This window comes from Lepisma saccharinum, chromosome 29, assembly GCF_977018435.1.
Source record: "Lepisma saccharinum chromosome 29, izLepSacc3.1, whole genome shotgun sequence".
NCBI classification, from domain to species: domain Eukaryota; kingdom Metazoa; phylum Arthropoda; class Insecta; order Zygentoma; family Lepismatidae; genus Lepisma; species Lepisma saccharinum.
In genome coordinates, this window is record NC_139257.1 from 35276424 (window position 1) to 35296568 (window position 20145).

Sequence of the window (20145 nt, forward strand, 5' to 3'; positions counted from 1 at the left end):
CCGTAATCCTTCCCTAGCTTGTGCATTGTAATAATTTTCCAAATTCACTATTTTGCAGTTTGAATTAAAAACATAGAGAATAGAGAAATTAAGTCATTTTCATAAAAGATAATATTTGTACTTAACAAAACCATACCTGGATCTGTATGAGTTTATTATATCCATTTGCAAAAACATCGATTTAGTTTAGTATGTAATTGTCAGGGAAAAATGTAAATTTTGTCCTGGAAAACCTGGAAAAGTCAGGGAATTTCATTTCTGCTTGTTTGTAGCCACCCTGGGAACGATCATTGGTTGACGAAATAACAAGACGGCAACAACTAACTCAAGAGTGAAATATATTTTGACCTATTAAGCTATGGATCAGGTTGTAAGTTACTGGTTACATAACACTGATAGTAATACAGTAAACCCTCGTTAACACAAACTCGCTTAAGACGAACACTCGGTGAACATGAACAAAATGTTGGTCCCGGCAGGGATGTATTATATCTTACAGAAAGTTTTTAACGCGAATTTCGGTTACCACGAATTACGAACTGGTTTTTAGTCCGTTGCGTCATTAGATCTCATTTAACACGAACTTTTTCATAATTTTTTTCTGTTGTTCCTCTGCTAGGTATGTAAGAAATCGCTCAACAATCTCTATCATCGTGTCAACAAACACTATTGTAACCAACAGATTCAGATCAACAATGTGTTCAAATGTGTTTTTCTATTTAAAATATAGCCAGTACGAGTAACATCAAGATTAAAACTTGCCGGTTGACTCAAGTTGGGCGCCACTCACCCCCGCGATCCCTTTGGGGCGGGGATTAAAGTTGAAAGTCACCTTTAGCTCCATTTAAGGTGAAATTTGGCTCTATTATGCGCATCAGGTTTGGCAATACTGCCAGGATGGCCGTAGGAGGCAAGGAGAAATGCATTACGCTTATGGGAGCATTATTTTATTCGTTCTCTTGGGAATATCAAACATCCAATGACGTAGAAAAGTACATGGATGGAAAAAGGACAGGTTGAACAACTTCTTATTCGTAGGAAAAGTCGAAACTCCCATTTGATTAGCCGTAACTTGAAGTTGATTTCCCATAAGGAATAAACGCGATTCTGTAAACATTTATTGATCACATTTTTCAAACACCGTGTCTGGCTTAATAATCACCTTGAAAAACCGCTTCCACTTGCAACATGGAAAGAAATTCATACTCTTTTGTATAGTCCAGGTTTCTTTTTCTTTTAGTAGCAGTGCCCACTCAAACGACATTGAAATAAATGCACAAGTGGTGCGAAATTGTCTCTCTTCCCCTTAATTTCCTCGAGAGCTAGGGCGCTGAAATTATTGGTTTCAAGCTGCCAGGCGCGAAAACTAGAAACCGACAAACAGAAGTAGCCTCTGCAGTAATCACCACGGGTGTACGGGATCTCGAGTAGTTGGTACTGGTATCGGAATAAAGAAGTGATCACTTATCCCGTCTTCGGAGAATGATTTACCATTTCGGGATCCCGAACAGTTGAGAAATTCAAATGATAGCGTTTAAAAATTGTTATTCTCGATGCTTTCTACGCTACAAGTCTTTTCTTGAAATTAGCAGTTTTTATTCCAGAAATGCAAAAACAATGACTTGGGAAGATAGTGTGTAGAATTTTGAGAATCTTAGGGCGCTAGGAAATGTTTAATATTTCCCGTACCGAAAATTTCCGGATTCAGTCAGGAAATTACCAGGGTGTGGCTCGATGGATGTCAACACTCAGTTGCGTAGTAAAAGCTGAAGGGGTGACATCGCTCTCCCGATGCAACGTTGCCAAGCGTACTTCTGTTTTTGCCAGTTGTCTATTTGCGTTGCCTTGTGTAGGACCACGCTGATTTCTGGTGCTGGCAATATCGTTGCCCTAGAAGACTCTTTCACGCTTTACGGTACGTTTGGCAACATGTGGTGGACCCAGCGCTCACTTGTTTCTTCCCGCGAACAACGTTCGGTACCTTGTGACTCGAAAATGCCCGATCTCACTCGAAGAGAATTCAACTGATCGCTCATTCGCTGTTTCCTAGCCGCCAGTTGGAGTTGCATTGAGTATAGGTGCAACCAGTATGAGCGTATTTAGGGGGCAAGTGTGTCCGGACCCCCCTAGAATGTTGGAATTGAATAATGGAAATATACTTTCTTTAGTATTTGTTGTATAACCGAAGGTTATTTATTTCCGGCGAACTTAGTGGAAGGCAAGAATTGGGATCATACGGTTGTCAAGGGCAGTGTCAAAAGATGATTTATTCACACTACTCATACCGTCCTTTACCTATTCACGTAATAACAACAATACATTAATTAATTTATATTATTATTTCCGAGTACATAATTTGTATTCATGTAAAGATATTATTAGAATAATTAAATCAAGAAGATTTAGGTGGGCAGGCCATGGGGCACGAATGGGAGAGGAAAGAAGAGTTTACAGGATTCTTGTTGGGAAACCTGACGGTAAGAGACCAGTAGGGAGACCAAGACGAAGATGGAGGGATAATGTTGATATGGACCTAAAGGAAATTGGTGGGAATGGAAAAGAGTATATAGATCTTGCTCCAGATAGGGACAGGTGGATGGCCTTTGTTGCTGTAGCCATGAACCTTCGGGTTTAAGAAGGCTAGGGAGTTAGTTATTTCTGAGGCTTGGTTCGGACACCCCTCCCCGAAATGCATATCTAGATACGTGCCAGGCAACCAGGCACTTTGGTTTCATTGCATGTGGAAGTGTTCTGTAACCAAGCTGTACCCAAACGTGCACTTGTGCTGGTGCGAAGGAGTTGTGTAATCAGCATATGTAGTCATCATTCAGAGCGTCCTTTCGGTTGATCAGCAGATTTCTAAGTGTGTCACGGCAAGCAAGGCTTGACGTTTGCAAAACTGACTACTCAGCCATTTTTTCTTTTTACAAAATTCCATTTCGAAGTGTTTCAAGTTCATGCTCTTCATAGTATTGTTCTAGCGTGCCTATAAGTGGGTCACGTGAAAAAGGTTCAAGCAGATAAATGTTGTATAAAGGAAAAGAGACACAGGCGGGGCTTCACCACTAAGGGAAGCTTCGAAGGTGAAAACTAGACCTACATTGTACAGTCAAAGACTATAAAAATGGAGACCTTGATTCATAGCTACCCTGCCAGGCGTTGTCCTTTGCGATGAGTGGATTTTAATTACAAATTTCAATGGCAACGTCTACCACCGACTGTATATATTAAAAATTTCAAGGATCTGTTAATTTTTCTCTTGCTTATATACAGGGTGTCTCAAAAGTAATAGCGCAAACTGACACAGGTGAAAGTACACGATAAAAGAAGCAAAAAAGTCTCAGTAAACATGGGTCTGCAAACGAGCCGCTTTCGAGATAATCGCGAATGTGTGATTACAAACCGCCGCTGACTTCATTGTTTGAGAACGTCGTCCTAATTGGTAAAATGCTAATAATGTGTGCGAATGTGTGGTTACAAGCCGTCACTGATTGCATTTTGTAAACACTGAATGCTTTTACTCCTTGCGCGTTCCGAGGTTTGCACTTTGTTTACAAAGCAGAACATTTCCGAGAGGTGGCGTTGTAATCAAAGCAGGATGGATACGATCAGTACACAGTCTAATCGTACTGTGGGAGTAACTTTTCTTACTGTATTATTAGCATTTTACCAACTAGGACGACGTTTACAAACAATGAAGTCAGTGGCGGCTTGTAACCACACATTCGCGATTATCTCGACCCATGTTTACAGAGACTTTTTTTTATTCTATTATCGTGTACGTTCACCTGTGTCAGTTTGCGCTATTACTTATGAGACACCCTGTATATTTTATTCATCTACGTTTATGCTAGAAGCACAATTTCGTTTCCTCCTTAAAATTACAGTCATTCTTGTAGTGCAATCAAAATGCTTCTAAAAGTTAAGAGCAGAAAAACAATTGTTCTTATGCTTTTTACGTATTGTAATTGGCTTTGCCATAACTAAAAATCGTATTTGCTGCTTTTTACTTATTGTAATTGGCTTTGCCATAACTAAAAATCGTATTTGCGGCTTTTTACTTATTGTAATTGGCTTTGCCATAACTAAAAATCGTATTTGCTGCTTAATGTGAACAATAGGGGAAATTAATGTGAACAATAGGGGAAAGTCTTACAGTACCGGACAAGGCTATTTCTAGCTTCGGAAGCTAGACAGCAGCAGTTGCCAGGTAGCAGTGCGTCGTGTATGTATCAATGTTCAACATAGTTTGGGCACGCAAGTCTGCGCGGTGTGGCGTGGGAAAAGAGAGCGGTTGAAGCAGTTCGTAGGAAAAGTGTGTCGAAAGTTATTTTCACGGAATTTTTTCTCCAGTTAGAGATACGTAGAATTAATTATTTTACAGGCAAGTGTGCATATAGGCATCTAGTTCGTGATATCTGATAAAGAATTCACGATAGCATCTGCACACAATGTAGAATTGGACGAGGTGATATCATGTGGCGATCGTACAGTACCGGACAACGAAGTCTTCCAGTACCGGACAAAAAAGTTCAAAACCAATCACACAGAAACATGATGCTGGGCTTGCTAATACCGCCTTGTCTTCTATCTGCAGAATGGAAGTTGCACAGTGAGCTATCTGCTGTACAGGTCTTTTACTAGGAACCTAAAAATATTTGTCGCTTTGGATTTCCTCCCCTCTGAGAACTTTACAGAGCCTAATGCGAACTATGTTTGCAACGCCAGTGCCGAATGATCTGTCGGTTGCTACATCAACACACTCAGCACACAGAAATAGCAACTTCACAGCCTATGAACCAGGACCCTGGTTCACCGATCTGTGAAGAAGAAGGTAATGAAAACCCAGAAGAGACGAAATGAACGAGACATGCAGGACGTTGAAATGATGAAACAACACGCACTTCTACAGAGCATTCCCTGACATTCGCTACGAGACTCGGCGCCAAGCGGCCCGGCATCAGCGCTTGTCTTTCCCGGTGAACGGGGTCCGCGACAGTCGCACGCTACAGTCTGTTTTTTCGCTCTCCCTGCCTTCGCTCTCTTTCCCTTTCTCTTGACGTTGCAGACTGACGCCAGTGTAATCCTCCCCCGGAAGTTGTGTTGTGTCCGTGTGTTGAAGATTGTGGCTTAATGCACAAAAAGGAAACATTATTTCATTGAATGATTTACAGATACAGCACTTGTCCAGTTACTTGTCAACATAATTCCCGCCGGAATTATAGGCACTTGTCATAGCGTGGGACCATCTTCTGTATACCTGCGTCGTAGAAGTCCGTCGACTACCCGCCGAACAACTGTGTGTCAGCCGACTGAACCTTTTCAGGTGCAAGAACAGGTGGTAATCACTGGGATCGAGATCCGGGCTGTACGATGGATGATAGGACACCTCCCAACCGAACCTGTCCAGAAGGGCTGCAGTGCGCCTAGCCATATGCGGCTTCGCATTGTCGTGCAGCAAGATCACCCCGGCACTGAGATTACCGCGTCGCTTATTCTGAATGACTCGTCGCAATGTCCCCAGTGTTTCACAGTAAAGGTTAGCGTTCACAGTCGCACCTCTGGGCAGAAACTCGATGAGCAGAATGCCTTGTCTGTCCCAGAACACGTGTACATCACTGCGCTGTCATGCACATTTTGCCGGCCTTCAGTAAATGTCACCAACGACGCACTATCTGCTTGGTCATGACGTCTGGCCCATACACCTGGCACAGCTAACGATGAATTTCGATCGGCTGTATGTTTTGTGCGTTCAAGAACTTGGATCACCGAGATGGAATAAGAGCCGCCATGTTTCATCGCTGCCGCGACGCTACTGAGGACTTTCGGGAGGCGTCTTCTAGGACATTTACTAGAATGTTTTACGCGTGCGCAAAACCGGTTTCAATACGCTTGGCCTGCCACCTGTGGGCGAGTTGGAAACTTACTTTCTGGATGCACCTAATATTTCACATATAAATTCAATTCAGTAAGAGTAATGTATGAACATAATAACTTCGAACGGAATTATTGTTTCTTTGGTGGGGGGGGCTAACGTAATAATGCCTTGTTTGCCTCCGCCCGTCTTTCCTGGAAAAATGCAGCGGACGTCCATTGTTGCTATGACTCAGGATTCCTAGGTATGCGCTGCGCACAAGGATCGATCGCTAGTTTTCGCACGGGAAAATTCTTGACAGTGGCCAATCATGATGAGTGATGACTCATGACGATCAGTGATTAGCATTGTTTTCTGCACGTAACCAACTTCCAGACATTGACTACGAACATGAAAAAAGTACACCAACACATTCATGAAAAAGTAAGTTACGAATGCGAAATTTTAAACAATACACACTTTTTCAATGTCTTCTGCATTGGCGGATTTTGGTGTGCTCCCAGGTAATTCTTATGAAAAGTGATGATGTTTCATCGCAACAAAGTTCGAGTAATATAAAAGAATATCCTTCAGCAGCATTCTTTCCCACACTGTAAAAGAGTAGCTGCAGATTCACGAACACGTTCGAAAACTCTGGCATGGAATCGGCGTCGAGAAAGCCTGCTCTAGTTTGCATTTTGTTTAAGGTTCCAGAAATCTTGGCACTAGTATGCAAGGAAAAAGTTGAGCACAAATGGTACTGCTGGGTATATTTTGCACTGAAGGTGCCGCCACTGCGAATCCGGGACACCGCAGCAGAAGCAGTGGATGCGATACCGGTTTGGGGGACCTCAGCACCATGTTCAAATTCAGTTCCGTAACTTTTCCCTGTAGCTTCGAGTTTTATAAGATTTTTACACATATGAAATTAATCTGAAATCAACAACATATAATATTATGTTATGCAAAAACATAGAATACATGATCAAAATAATATTTTTACATTTCTTTGAGTTTTGTCGTAGGTCTACTTTTCCCCTCAGAAAAGCTAATTTGAACTCGACCTCCATTTTGAGGTGTGCCTCCACCAAGTATCGAGTTTGTTTGAGTTGGGTTTTAGTCCACTTTAGGCTAATCGGGACTGGACCTACAGTTTAAAGTGAAATCAGAACCACTATATGAACCTCCACCGGATATCGAACCTGGGACCCCTTGATTACAAGGCGACGACGCTACCACTGCGCCATCGGGGAGGCTCTCCACCAATTGCAAAATTGTCAGTACGCGTACAGTCAATGGCAAAGAATATCGAAGGCAAATTGTCCACCACTATTTTAATTACTTTTTTATTCTACATCGTGTGTTGTTTTAAGAAATGAAACTATGTTGGTTCGAAGCAGGCATTGTTCTCTGCTTATTGACGTCATTATTTCAGTTCATTGTCATCACATTCTGTAAAACACACCGAATGAAATTGGTGGTGGACAATTCGCCTACTGTTTCTTTTGCCGTTGGGTGTACCAGCAAAACTCTTCGAACAGATAGTATACAAACATATATATTTCCATATTAAACCCATTCTTTCCCCCAATCAGAATGGATTTGTCCAAAAGCGCTCAACCGTAATTAATCTTGTCGAACTGACAAGCTACATTGCACCCAGTATAGCTAATAAACAGCAAGTTGACGTTTTATATACAGACTTTTCAAAGGCATTCGACACATTTCACCATGATATATTAATACAGAAACAATAGCCTTTCTCCTCCACTTATGAAATGATGAAAACTGATGAATGGACATTCACAAACAACCATGCCCGAGCGGGATTCGAATCCGGGACCCCTGGCGTCTAAGCGCGATGTGCTACAGGGACCTGCTCAACCAGTTGGAAAACAGACAGGTACCTCCCCGAAGGGTAGTGGGTAACACGATCGCCTCGAAATAAAAGGTGCTAGATTCGATTCTGGTATAAACTATTACATGAGATGCCCGGCAGAGGATTTATTGGAGTTAAATTCTCATAATACAGATCCATCACCGCATTTGAAACCCCTAGCATGGAAGTGCCAGGGTGAAAGAAAGAGGAAGAGAAGTCTGTAGTTCCGATGTTTCAGTTATCTTGGCGCAAGTATACACCGCTCAAGGCTTATGTCGGCGTCTATGTTGCATTATGAAAACTGAAATAAATGACAAGGTAACATACATTTCTAGTAAAAATTTTACTCTGAAAACCAACATGGTTATTAATATTGCCTCTTGATTATTTTTTGTTACACGCACACACACCCAAACCCACATACATACATATGTACATACATAATGTTGGTTGTTGTTAATTTTCTTAATGATTTGATCGAAATTTTTCTTGACCCCCCCGAAACTGATCAACCTAGCTACGTCCCTGTTAAAACACCAAATCAATCAATCAATCAATCGAAAACCAAAGGAAGAAACGATTTCGTATCACGACTGCAGTTCGAAAAAAAGTCGAGACGGGGATTAAAAGTAATGGACTGTCTCGGCTAAATCGGACGTCTAGTAACCTTGGAGACAACAGACTTCTACACAACAATCATATTTATTTATGCAAAAACAAAATTGAAATTTTTACAAATTTGCAAAATCGTCGATGTTATTTTCGTTGCTTTTTATAGGTTCATATTTAAATATTTCATGGTTTGAGGGGTGCCCGTGGTCCCTCCCCTGAGTACGGTCCTGTTTGTGTTATGGATGCCTTACAACAGGAATGTCTAACACGCCTTATTTTTGAAAGAGCGAAAACTAACCAAATTTGAAGTTACATTACTCAATTGAGAAATAACAGTAAAACTTTCAAATTTCTTCCTACTAATTTCCTATCCCGCACCGTGGCTGTCCAGCTCAAGGCATGTTTTGGACTCGCGAGGTTGAGTCTCCTTGGGAAAGCGTAACAACTTTTCTCCTAAGGAGTGTGGGACCGGTGGGTACCCATCATCGTCAGGAAACCGGGGATCTACGAACGAGTAGCGTAACCCGGTCACAGAAACCTACAGCGATTGGGGGGTTCGTCGTGCTAACCACACGTCACCCCATAACTGGTTGGATGATTTCACACTTTGACAGGTAAGTAGGCACTGGCACTCATGGACTGTTGCGGCACGAGTTACAAGATAATATACTAATCGCACTCTTGTATAGATATTAAACATAAACACACTCACGCACACACAGACAGTGAGAGAAATACAAAGATAAGAAAAGACAGGATGGTGAAAAGGGAAGAGTAGTTGAAATGCAAAGCAACAAAGAAGTGAAGAGGTTAGGAAAAAGGAAAATAGGTAAATAAATTAGGAGAATAGGAAAATAGAAGGAGGTGAAGATAAAGACAGGATGGTGGAAAGGGGAGAGAGTAGTTGAAATGCAAAGCAACAAAGAAGTAAAGAGGTTAGGAAAAATGAAGAATAGAAAAATACAAAGAGGTAAAGATAAGAAAAGACAGGATGGTGAAAAGGGAAGATAGTAGTAGTTGAAATGCAAAGAAACAAAGAAGTGAAGAGGTTAGAAAAAAGGAAAAGAGGTAAGTAAAATAGAAGAATAGGAAAATAGGAGGTGAAGATAAAGACAGGATGGTGGGAAGGGGAGAGAGTAGTTGAAATGCAAAGAAACAAAGAAGTGAAGAGGTTAGAAAAATGGAAAAGAGGTAAGTAAATTAGAAGAATAGGAAAATAGGAGGTGAAGATAAGGACAGGATGGTGGAAAGGGGAGAGAGTAGTTGAAATGCAAAGAAACAAAGAAGTGAAGACGTTAGAAAAAAGGAAAAGAGGTAAGTAAATTAGAAGAATATGAAAATAGGAGGTGAAGATAAAGACAGGATGGTGGAAAGGGGAGAGAGTAGTTGAAATGCAAAGCAACAAAGAAGCCAAGAGGTTAGGAAAAATGAAAAGAAGTAAAGCAATTAGAAGATTAGGAAAATACAAAGAGATAAAGATAAGACAGGATGGTGAAAATTGAAGTGAGTAGTTGAAATGCAAACAACAAAGAAGTGAAGAGGGTAGAAAAATGAAAAGTAGTAAAGACATTAGAAGAATAGGAAAATAGAAAGAGGTAAAGATAAGAAAAGACAGAATGGTGAAAAGGGTTGAAATGCAAAGCAACAAAGAAGCGAATAGAGGAAAAATGAAAAGAAGTAAAGAAATTAGAAGAAAAGGAAAATACAAAGAGGTAAAGATAAGAAAAGACAGTATGGTGAAAAGGGAAGAGTAGTTGAAATGCAAAGCAACAAGGAAGTGAAGAGGTTAGGTAAAAGGAAAAGAGGTAAATAAATTAGGAGAATAGGAAAATAGAAGGAGGTGAAGATAAAGACAGGATGGTGGAAAGGGGAGAGAGTAGTTGAAATGCAAAGCAACAAAGAAGTAAAGAGATTAGGAAAAATGAAGAATAGAAAAATACAAGGAGGTAAAGATAAGAAAAGACAGAATGTTGTAAAGGGAAGATAGTAGTAGTTGAAATGCAAAGAAACAAAGAAGTGAAGAGGTTAGGAAAAAGGAAAAGAGGTAAATAAATTATAAGAATAGGAAAATACAAAGAGGTAAAGATAAGAAAAGTCAGGATGGTGAAAAGGGAAGAGAGTAGTTGAAATGCAAAGCAACAAAGAAGCGAAGAGGTTAGGAAAAAGGGAAAAGGTAAAGAATTTAGGAGAATAGGAAAATAGAAATAGGAAGAAGATAAGGAGAGACAGGATGGTGAAAAGGTAGAAAGTGGAGCTGAAATGCAAAGAGTTAGTAAATACAATGGAATAAAGAGAATGGAGGAAATGTTGAGTGATAAAGAAAATGGGGTGAATTGGAAACCGGTAAAGCGAAAGGTAGAGAAGTTTTTATATGCGTAAGTGAATGGGGAAGAAAAAAGAGCAGTGGCAGAGGTAGGTGTACTTCCAACTTATTGTATTTCACGGGGGAATTTGGATAGTATCAATTGCTAATGGAACGCCGTTAAAGTCCGCAACGTAAGGGATCAAATTACGGAAACGTCAAAGTTGAAAATCGAGCCCGTGGGCGCTTGATATTTTATGCGCAATGGCTTGAAGAGCTATTATACCAACGAGACTGCGTATGCGAAGAGAAGGGTACATCGAATTGAGGTAGTGTTGCCAGATCGCCATATAACACTGATGAACAAATTCAAACTTTTTTTTGCTCCTTTGAACGAAAATAGGCGATTATTTATAATTCGACCCCGCTGAATCCAAATCTGAAAGTAGAAATGCTGTATCACCTATCGTTTTCCCTGGATTTTCATTTTTTATTTTTAATAAAAATTTAATTCCCTGTGTAATAATACATCGAATTTTGAAATTATTTTTGTTTGTTTGCTCATGAAATAAGATTTAAATATTGAAGTGAATAACTATGAAATATAAAAAAAATAAAAAAAATATATAGGACCGATTTTGACTGTTCAATTAAGAAATTTCATGCAAAAAAAGGAAACAAAAACACATTTTTACTCACATTTTCAAAATTTCTTTCTTGAACTCTGCCGTTTGTAACTGCCACCAGGAACCTCTTCCTTGAGGTTCCAACAGTAGTCTGCTAACATGTTCTGTATCGATTTTCCTGCATATCGTTTCTCCATGACAGAAATATCCTGGTGAAATCTCTCGCCGCATTCGTCACTAACTGCGTCCAAGTTAGGGGGGGAAAAAAGTCCTAATGCGAATGTAAAAAGTGAATTTTCAAGGACATATTGCACCCCATGCACTGATAACACTTCAACAAGTTCTTAACAAGTTCCTTGTAGTTGTCAGCTTTCACATTTCCAAGAAAATTACAGCATACTTGTCTGAAAGCTAACCATGCGCATTTCTCTTTTTCTGTTAGCAATTCCACAACGTTGTCATCATGAATGATCTCACGGATTTGCGGCCCAATAAATATGCCTTCTTTTAACTTACTATCACTGAGTTTAGGAAATGTTTTATCAAGTACCCAAAACCCTCACCGTGTTTATCCAAAGGCTTAAGAAAATTTTTCATCAGCTCTAACTTTATATGCATCAGCCCTAACCCATTCGCAAAGATAGCAACAAAATTTGTAAACCCAGATTGCATGGCTAACAGTATACCAATCATTTTCAGGTCTCCGCATATCTGCCAACCATATTTTTCATAATTTATGACTTTTAATATTGTATCCATATTTTCATACGTTTCCTTCATGGTGGAAGAATAGGCAAGGGGTACTGATGGGTATATATTCCCATTATGCAACAATACTACTTTTAAACTATTCTTAGATGAATGTGAAAATAGTCTCCACTCGTTTGGGTTGCGACTCCTTCCAAGTTCTTGCAGAAGGCCTTCTACATCATTGCAGTAAGTTAACTCATTACTAACAGAAAAAAAATGTGTCAGTGATTGTTGGCGTTTCCGATATGACACCTTAACACCATCTTGTAATAAATTCCACCCTCTGAGACGAGAACCTAATAATTCCGCTTGAACTTTAGAAAGGTTGAGGTCTCTGACTAGATCATTTAGTTCGGATTGGGAAATAAAGTGAGGTATATTTGGATCAGGAAAATTTGGATCGGTGTTTGAATATGAGGGTCCAGGTTCGTCATCTGGAGAAGCACTGCTTGGTTCTGTTTCATCCACTGTCCGTTCTTTAGGGGGCTTAGGAATTGGTATAGAATCATGACTCATAGGTTTTTTGGCTGAAGGAACATCAGAATGAAATATAGAATGTTTTGATTTAGAACTATATCCCACTATGTTTGTTAAACAGAAGTAACAATCCGTAGTATGATCTTTCTGTTCTGTCCATATTACAGGATTTCCGAAGGGCATTGATTTGTGAGTGCCATTAAGCCAACCACGTAAAGTTCACGAACAATTACAACAAATTTTACCTGGTGCCCAGCTTTTTCCCTCGTCTACTTTACTTCCAAAATACAACTCATATGCTTTTTTCACTATAGGAGTGATAGTATTTCTTTGTGACTTCGGAGTAAATTCCCCGCAAACATATCAAAACAAGTTCGGGTTATTCACATATTTGTGTGACATGGCGAACTCATTAATTGAGTTATAATATAATTCTTTAAAAAAAAAACAATTTTGAATGCTCTTATAGTTTTGTTAAAATACAACTTACACTTCACTTCACTATACACAATATTACATTCACAATTTCACGAACATACATAAACATAAAATACGTCTACTCGCGAAGGCTACTCGCGAAGTTATCGGAAAGGAAGTTAAGATTCGACTAACCCATAAAAGAACAAATTTTAACAGAGAAACAGGAAATTACTCTACTGCCAGATGTTTCATCCACGAAATATTAAGTGTCAGTCATAAATACACAAGGTGGCTAAAAGGTTCTTATCTATTTGCTAGAAACCAAACGTTAAGGCGTATGCGGAGCAGGGTGCGGAGACCTGAAACCATAAAACTATAAAATGTGGGTGTTCTGCAAAAACTTTAGGTGATACAGAAAAACGGATGCGATATTCGTTATCAGCACATCTAAATACATAAAGATCACTTAGTTTTATTTAAAGGAGTATTTCATTGTTTATCAGTGTAATTAGTGTCTGCTGCCACGTTCTTTTTCTGCTGTAACCTCAAAAGAGACATACGCGTGGCAGCAGACTCTGTCTTTGTTTTATCGTGATTTCATCATGCTATGTATGCAATTACGTCTGTAACACATACTGTGAAGTTTTAGCGATTACATACACAAAAATGTTTTAAGATTAGGTCTCTTAACATTCTTCTAATAATAAACCTAAATGCTCTCGTAGTTAGGTTAGGTTCTCTTAGCATTAAAATAATATCGCTAAATGCTTTCTAAAAAATAAAAGGTTCTAAATTACCTGTGCAGTCATTCCCACCAGTCGTAAACTTGCATTTTTCTAGTCTTCATCTGTTCTTAAGATTTGTAACATCCTCTTAGCAGACGAATTACGTGGCAGGAGCAAATTTGACGCTTATTCTTACTCCTGACACGTGCGTGGCAGCAGACTAAACCCAACCCGGGCAGTGTTGCCACAATCCCAGGGCAAAATTTCCCTTTTTGGACATTATTTTTCTTCACCTAAACAAATATAATAATAATAATTATATATAATAATTAGAGCCCGAAAGTTCGGGCATTTATTTTCGTTAAAATAGGCAGGCAAAAAGGCATTTATAATGTGGAAAATAGGCACTAAAAATGAAAAAAATGGCAAAATAAACCGAAAAAATGGCACATTTGGAAGTCGCTTACTTTTATATATAATTTCTGGCAACATGTTAAAATCTACATTGGGAAGAGCATTTCAATTTTCTCCGTCTTGATTGCACATAACTACAAGGTGTTTTTTTAAGTTCTCAACATTCATTGATAGTCGTCTGTCAGAGAGAATATTTCTCATAATAGAAAATGATCTTTCTACTTCGACAGAAGTTATTGGAGGATACAGAAAACAAGCTAATGTATCTGGACCCATTTTGGTAACAGCATTTTCACCTTTTAGAATATCACAAATTGTTTTCAATTGTTTCAAGTCCTTATTTGCACTCACTACCCGTTTGCACTTTTCCGCAACAGCTGACCCCTTTTCTCCTGGCACTTCCATCATCTGCTGCATAGATTCCTCGAAGATTTTCATGGATGCTACAAGAGTCTCACCTCTTTTTTCTAGCTTTGTAATTGTCTCTGGCAATGCACCATAATGTGCAAAAATAAACGACAGTTCATTCTTCAGTTCTGAATAGCACAGGAGTTTTTCACTTCACGAATTGAAGCCGCTTCATTTTCTGGAAGAGCATCGATCACCTCACTGATTTTTTCAAGGTTGTTAGCATAATATATAGCTGCTGATATCCAGGTTCCCCATCCTGTCAAGACTGGTTGCGGAGGAAAACTAAGCTCAGGCGTAACTTCCTGAAATTTTCGGGTTCGAGAGGGAGATTTCAGAAATATCTTCTTTGTGTTCGAAATCAACCTCTCCACTTCAGCAGTCATTCATGCACAAGGAAATGTTAACCGAAAGGCAATATCCTAACTGAGCATGAAATACGCTTTTCTCACACTTTTCTCCTTCAGCAATGTTGAAACATGCGTGAGTTCAATATTACTTAAATAAGGCGAAAATTATTCACGTAATAAACGGAAGAAAAATAAATGCCAACATTTTTTTTTAAGAAATGGTAAAATTTCATTGAAAAGGCAGAAAAAGGCATTATAATTAAAAATAGGCAGTGGGGTCCCAAATAGGCAAAATAGGCAAAATGAAAAGGCTTCTAAAACATTCGAAACAACATAATAAACGTATATCCGGAAAAAATTTATCAATATATGCAGTAAATAAAAAGAGGCGTTTTGCCAAACTTCCGGGCTCTAATAATAATAATAATTATTATTATTAGCAGTGGCAGTAATAGTAGCAGCAGTAGTAGTAGTAAAATTTCCGTTACACAAACTTTTCACATGTAACCTTCATCGCTTTCTGGTCAGATGTCTCAGGTTTAAAGAATGGTCAGGAATGCATTAAATCGTTAATTCTGATCGTTACAATTATCCGAAGATCCAGAAAAGCGACGTACAATAAACTTAAGAGAAATATAAATAGATGCAGGCTTATATTCAATGGAGCAGAAATAAGAAGGATCAGAGAAAAATAACCTGTAATAATGTAGTGTCAAGTTTTAAAAATTTCCCTGAAATTGTGATATTTTTCATCGAAATTCCCTTTTCCCTTTTGGCTAAAATTTCGGTTCGAATTTCCATTCATGTGGCAACACTGAACCCGGGTGGGTTTTTAAGTTTTTTTCAGAGGGTAACATACCCCATCAGTACGAGTAGAATCTTGTCCAGACGTGTCAGAACCTGCTCCTGGATTTTGTTGAGGAAAGTGGTTTTAACACAGGAAGCTGCCGTGACTCACCTGGAGCCAGGTGAATCAAGGTCAGGGGAAGATGTACAAAACCAGGGAATCTAGGAAGCAGGGGGTCTTTTTATTGCCCGAGAGTAGAAACACTGCTAGGAGAGAGGCTATTCGTACCGAACGGGGTAAGTCATCCCTCAACCTGCTATCTGCCATTCTCAGTCAGAAGTATTGGGTCTTAACACATAAGGCATGTCATTTGATTGTATATTAGTTTAGTACCTTACATATGGCACTTTTAGGGCCATCGCAGCCAACGAGTGTTGTAGTTTAAGGTTGAATTACAACCCTAATGGTTCGATCCCAAGTTCTACAGGGTTTTATTGTTTTTTTCAGGTTAGATTCAATTTGTATTGTATTAGTTTACTGAATCAAAAACTATTTCATATTTTCTGTTAACAAATTGACAATCAAGGTCTCGCATCCTACTCTGAGGTTGGAGATCATCCAAAAAATTACGGGGTGACGTGTGTCAGCACGACGAACCCCCAGTCGTCGTCGTAGGTTTTCATGACCGGGTTACGCTACTCATTCGTAGCTCCCCAATTTAATGATGATGGAGAGTGTTCACCTGTCTCATACACAGGCCGAAATCTCAGGAGACTCAAACCTGCACACGTCCCGTAGCCAGAGCCCAAAGCAAGACATCACAGACACAGTGCGGGACAAATGATTAAGGTACCTTCACCCAAGGTGGCCATAGTTATTTAAGCTTTCACAATTTTTTATAATTTTGTGGCGAGAGATACGTTCCTAATAATTTGTATGTGAAACATTTGAAGCATTGGTAACATGCAAAATATGGAACCGTTTTACAAAATGTAATAATAACTACGTCATAATTTTTGTAAAAAAATGACTGCAAGTGGCTACCTTAGGGACAGGGGTACCAAAGGTGGCCCACTATTAAAAATAAGTTTGCTAGTCATGTAGATGGTTTTGGAAACAAGAAACACTGTGTTAAACAATACGATAGGTATTATTAGAAAAAAATACACCTGTTGCTAATGGTTATACAACATATGAAATGATTGTAATGTTTGGAAAAAAAATTATGAAGTTTAGTCCGAGTCCCGACAGAAGCTGCACACGAATGCATGTTTAGTCCGAGTCCCGACAGAAGCTGCACACGAATGCATGTTTGGTCCGAGTCCTGAGAGAAGCTGCACACGAATGCATGTTTGGTCCGAGTCCTGACAGAAGCTGCACACGAATGCATGTTTGGTCCGAGTCCTGACAGAAGCTGCACACGAATGCAGGTTTGGTCCGAGTCCTGACAGAAGCTGCACACGAATGCATGTTTGGTCCGAGTCCTGAGAGAAGCTGCACACGAATGCATGTTTAGTCCGAGTCCTGAGAGAAGCTGCACACGAATGCATGTTTAGTCCGAGTCCTGACAGAAGCTGCACACGAATGCATGTTTGGTCCGAGTCCTGAGAGAAGCTGCACACGAATGCATGTTTCGTCCGAGTCCTGACAGAAGCTGCACACGAATGCAAGTTTGGTCCGAGTCCTGACAGAAGCTGCACACGAATGCAAGTTTGGTCCGAGTCCTGACAGAAGCTGCACACGAATGCATGTTTAGTCCGAGTCCTGACAGAAGCTGCACACGAATGCATGTTTAGTCCGAGTCCTGACAGAAGCTGCACACGAATGCATGTTTAGTCCGAGTCCTGACAGAAGCTGCACGCGAATGCATGTTTAGTCCGAGTCCTGACAGAAGCTGCACACGAATGCATGTTTGGTCCGAGTCCTGAGAGAAGCTGCACACGAATGCATGTTTAGTCCGAGTCCTGACAGAAGCTGCACACGAATGCATGTTTGCTGCACACGAATGCATGTTTAGTCCGAGTCCTGACAGAAGCTGCACACGAATGCATGTTTAGTACGAGTCCTGACAGAAGCTGCACACGAATGCATGTTTAGTCCGAGTCCTGACAAAAGCTGCACACGAATGCATGTTTAGTCCGAGTCCTGACAGAAGCTGCACACGAATGCATGTTTAGTCCGAGTCCTGACACAAGCTGCACACGAATGCATGTTTGCTGCACACGAATGCATGTTTAGTCCGAGTCCTGACAGAAGCTGCACACGAATGCATGTTTGGTCCGAGTCCTGACAGAAGCTGCACACGAATGCATGTTTGGTCCGAGTCCTGACAGAAGCTGCACACGAATGCAAGTTTGGTCCGAGTCCTGACAGAAGCTGCACACGAATGCATGTTTAGTCCGAGTCCTGACAGAAGCTGCACACGAATGCATGTTTAGTCCGAGTCCTGACAGAAGCTGCACACGAATGCATGTTTAGTCCGAGTCCTGACAGAAGCTGCACACGAATGCATGTTTAGTCCGAGTCCTGACAGAAGCTGCACACGAATGCATGTTTAGTCCGAGTCCTGACAGAAGCTGCACACGAATGCAAGTTTAGTCCGAGTCCTGACAGAAGCTGCACACGAATGCAAGTTTAGTCCCGAGTCCTGACAGAAGCTGCACACGAATGCATGTTTAGTCCGAGTCCTGACAGAAGCTGCACACGAATGCATGTTTAGTCCGAGTCCTGACAGAAGCTGCACACGAATGCATGTTTAGTCCGAGTCCTGACAGAAGCTGCACACGAATGCAAGTTTAGTCCGAGTCCTGACAGAAGCTGCACACGAATGCAAGTTTAGTCCCGAGTCCTGACAGAAGCTGCACACGAATGCATGTTTAGTCCGAGTCCTGACAGAAGCTGCACACGAATGCATGTTTAGTCCGAGTCCTGACAGAAGCTGCACACGAATGCAAGTTTGGTCCGAGTCCTGACAAAAGCTGCACACGAGTGAAAGTTTAGTCCGAGTCCTGACAGAAGCTGCACACGAATGCATGTTTGGTCCGAGTCCTGACAGAAGCTGCACACGAATGCATATTTGGTCCGAGTCCTGAGAGAAGCTGCACACGAATGCATGTTTGGTCCGAGTCCTGACAGAAGCTGCACACGAATGCATGTTTGGTCCGAGTCCTGACAGAAGCTGCACACGAATGCAGGTTTGGTCCGAGTCCTGACAGAAGCTGCACACGAATGCATGTTTGGTCCGAGTCCTGAGAGAAGCTGCACACGAATGCATGTGTAGTCCGAGTCCTGAGAGAAGCTGCACACGAATGCATGTTTGCTGCACACGAATGCATGTTTAGTCCGAGTCCTGACAGAAGCTGCACACGAATGCATGTTTGGTCCGAGTCCTGAGAGAAGCTGCACACGAATGCATGTTTAGTCCGAGTCCTGACAGAAGCTGCACACGAATGCATGTTTAGTCCGAATCCTGACAGAAGCTGCACACGAATGCAAGTTTGGTCCGAGTCCTGACAAAAGCTGCACACGAGTGAAAGTTTAGTCCGAGTCCTGACAGAAGCTGCACACGAATGCATGTTTGGTCCGAGTCCTGACAGAAGCTGCACACGAATGCATATTTGGTCCGAGTCCTGAGAGAAGCTGCACACGAATGCATGTTTGGTCCGAGTCCTGACAGAAGCTGCACACGAATGCATGTTTGGTCCGAGTCCTGACAGAAGCTGCACACGAATGCAGGTTTGGTCCGAGTCCTGACAGAAGCTGCACACGAATGCATGTTTGGTCCGAGTCCTGAGAGAAGCTGCACACGAATGCATGTGTAGTCCGAGTCCTGAGAGAAGCTGCACACGAATGCATGTTTGGTCCGAGTCCTGAGAGAAGCTGCACACGAATGCATGTTTAGTCCGAGTCCTGACAGAAGCTGCACACGAATGCATGTTTAGTCCGAGTCCTGACAGAAGCTGCACACGAATGCATGTTTAGTCCGAGTCCTGACAGAAGCTGCACACGAATGCATGTTTAGTCCGAGTCCTGACAGAAGCTGCACACGAATGCATGTTTAGTCCGAGGCCTGACAGAAGCTGCACACGAATGCGAGTATTTTGTCTTGGAACGGTGAGTCCTTCACACTCCTCATGTACGTACCGGCGGCATTGTGTACATTCGCCATTGTGGACCACCTTCGGGCCAGTTGCATGACAGTGACTATAAATACTATGATACGTTTAACTGAGTATCATCGTCTAAAATATATGTTCATATACTGACAAACAATGTTCAATGTGTGTACTATGCCTTGCATTTAATGTGTTTAAATTTCAATTTTCCACTCACCTCCGTCTTACACCAGCCACAAAAAACGTGTCACAACAATAACGTCTGCAAAATGGCTCCTGTGCACGCTAACAGCTTGGTTTTTGGTAGTGTTCACCAGAGCGGGCTGCAGTCATTAAACTGCTGCCATCTTCCGACTAAATGTACGAACGCAGATATCGTGGGGTGGGCCACCTTTGGCACATGGGCCACCTTCGGTGAAGGTACCT

General features: G+C 41.0%; 1 protein-coding gene across 5 annotated transcripts in view; it reads left to right on the forward strand.

Moving 5' to 3' along the window:
* The window catches only part of LOC145981633 (uncharacterized), a 247787-nt gene that overhangs the window by 147328 nt on the left and 80314 nt on the right, over positions 1-20145 (forward strand). The window lies entirely within an intron of this gene.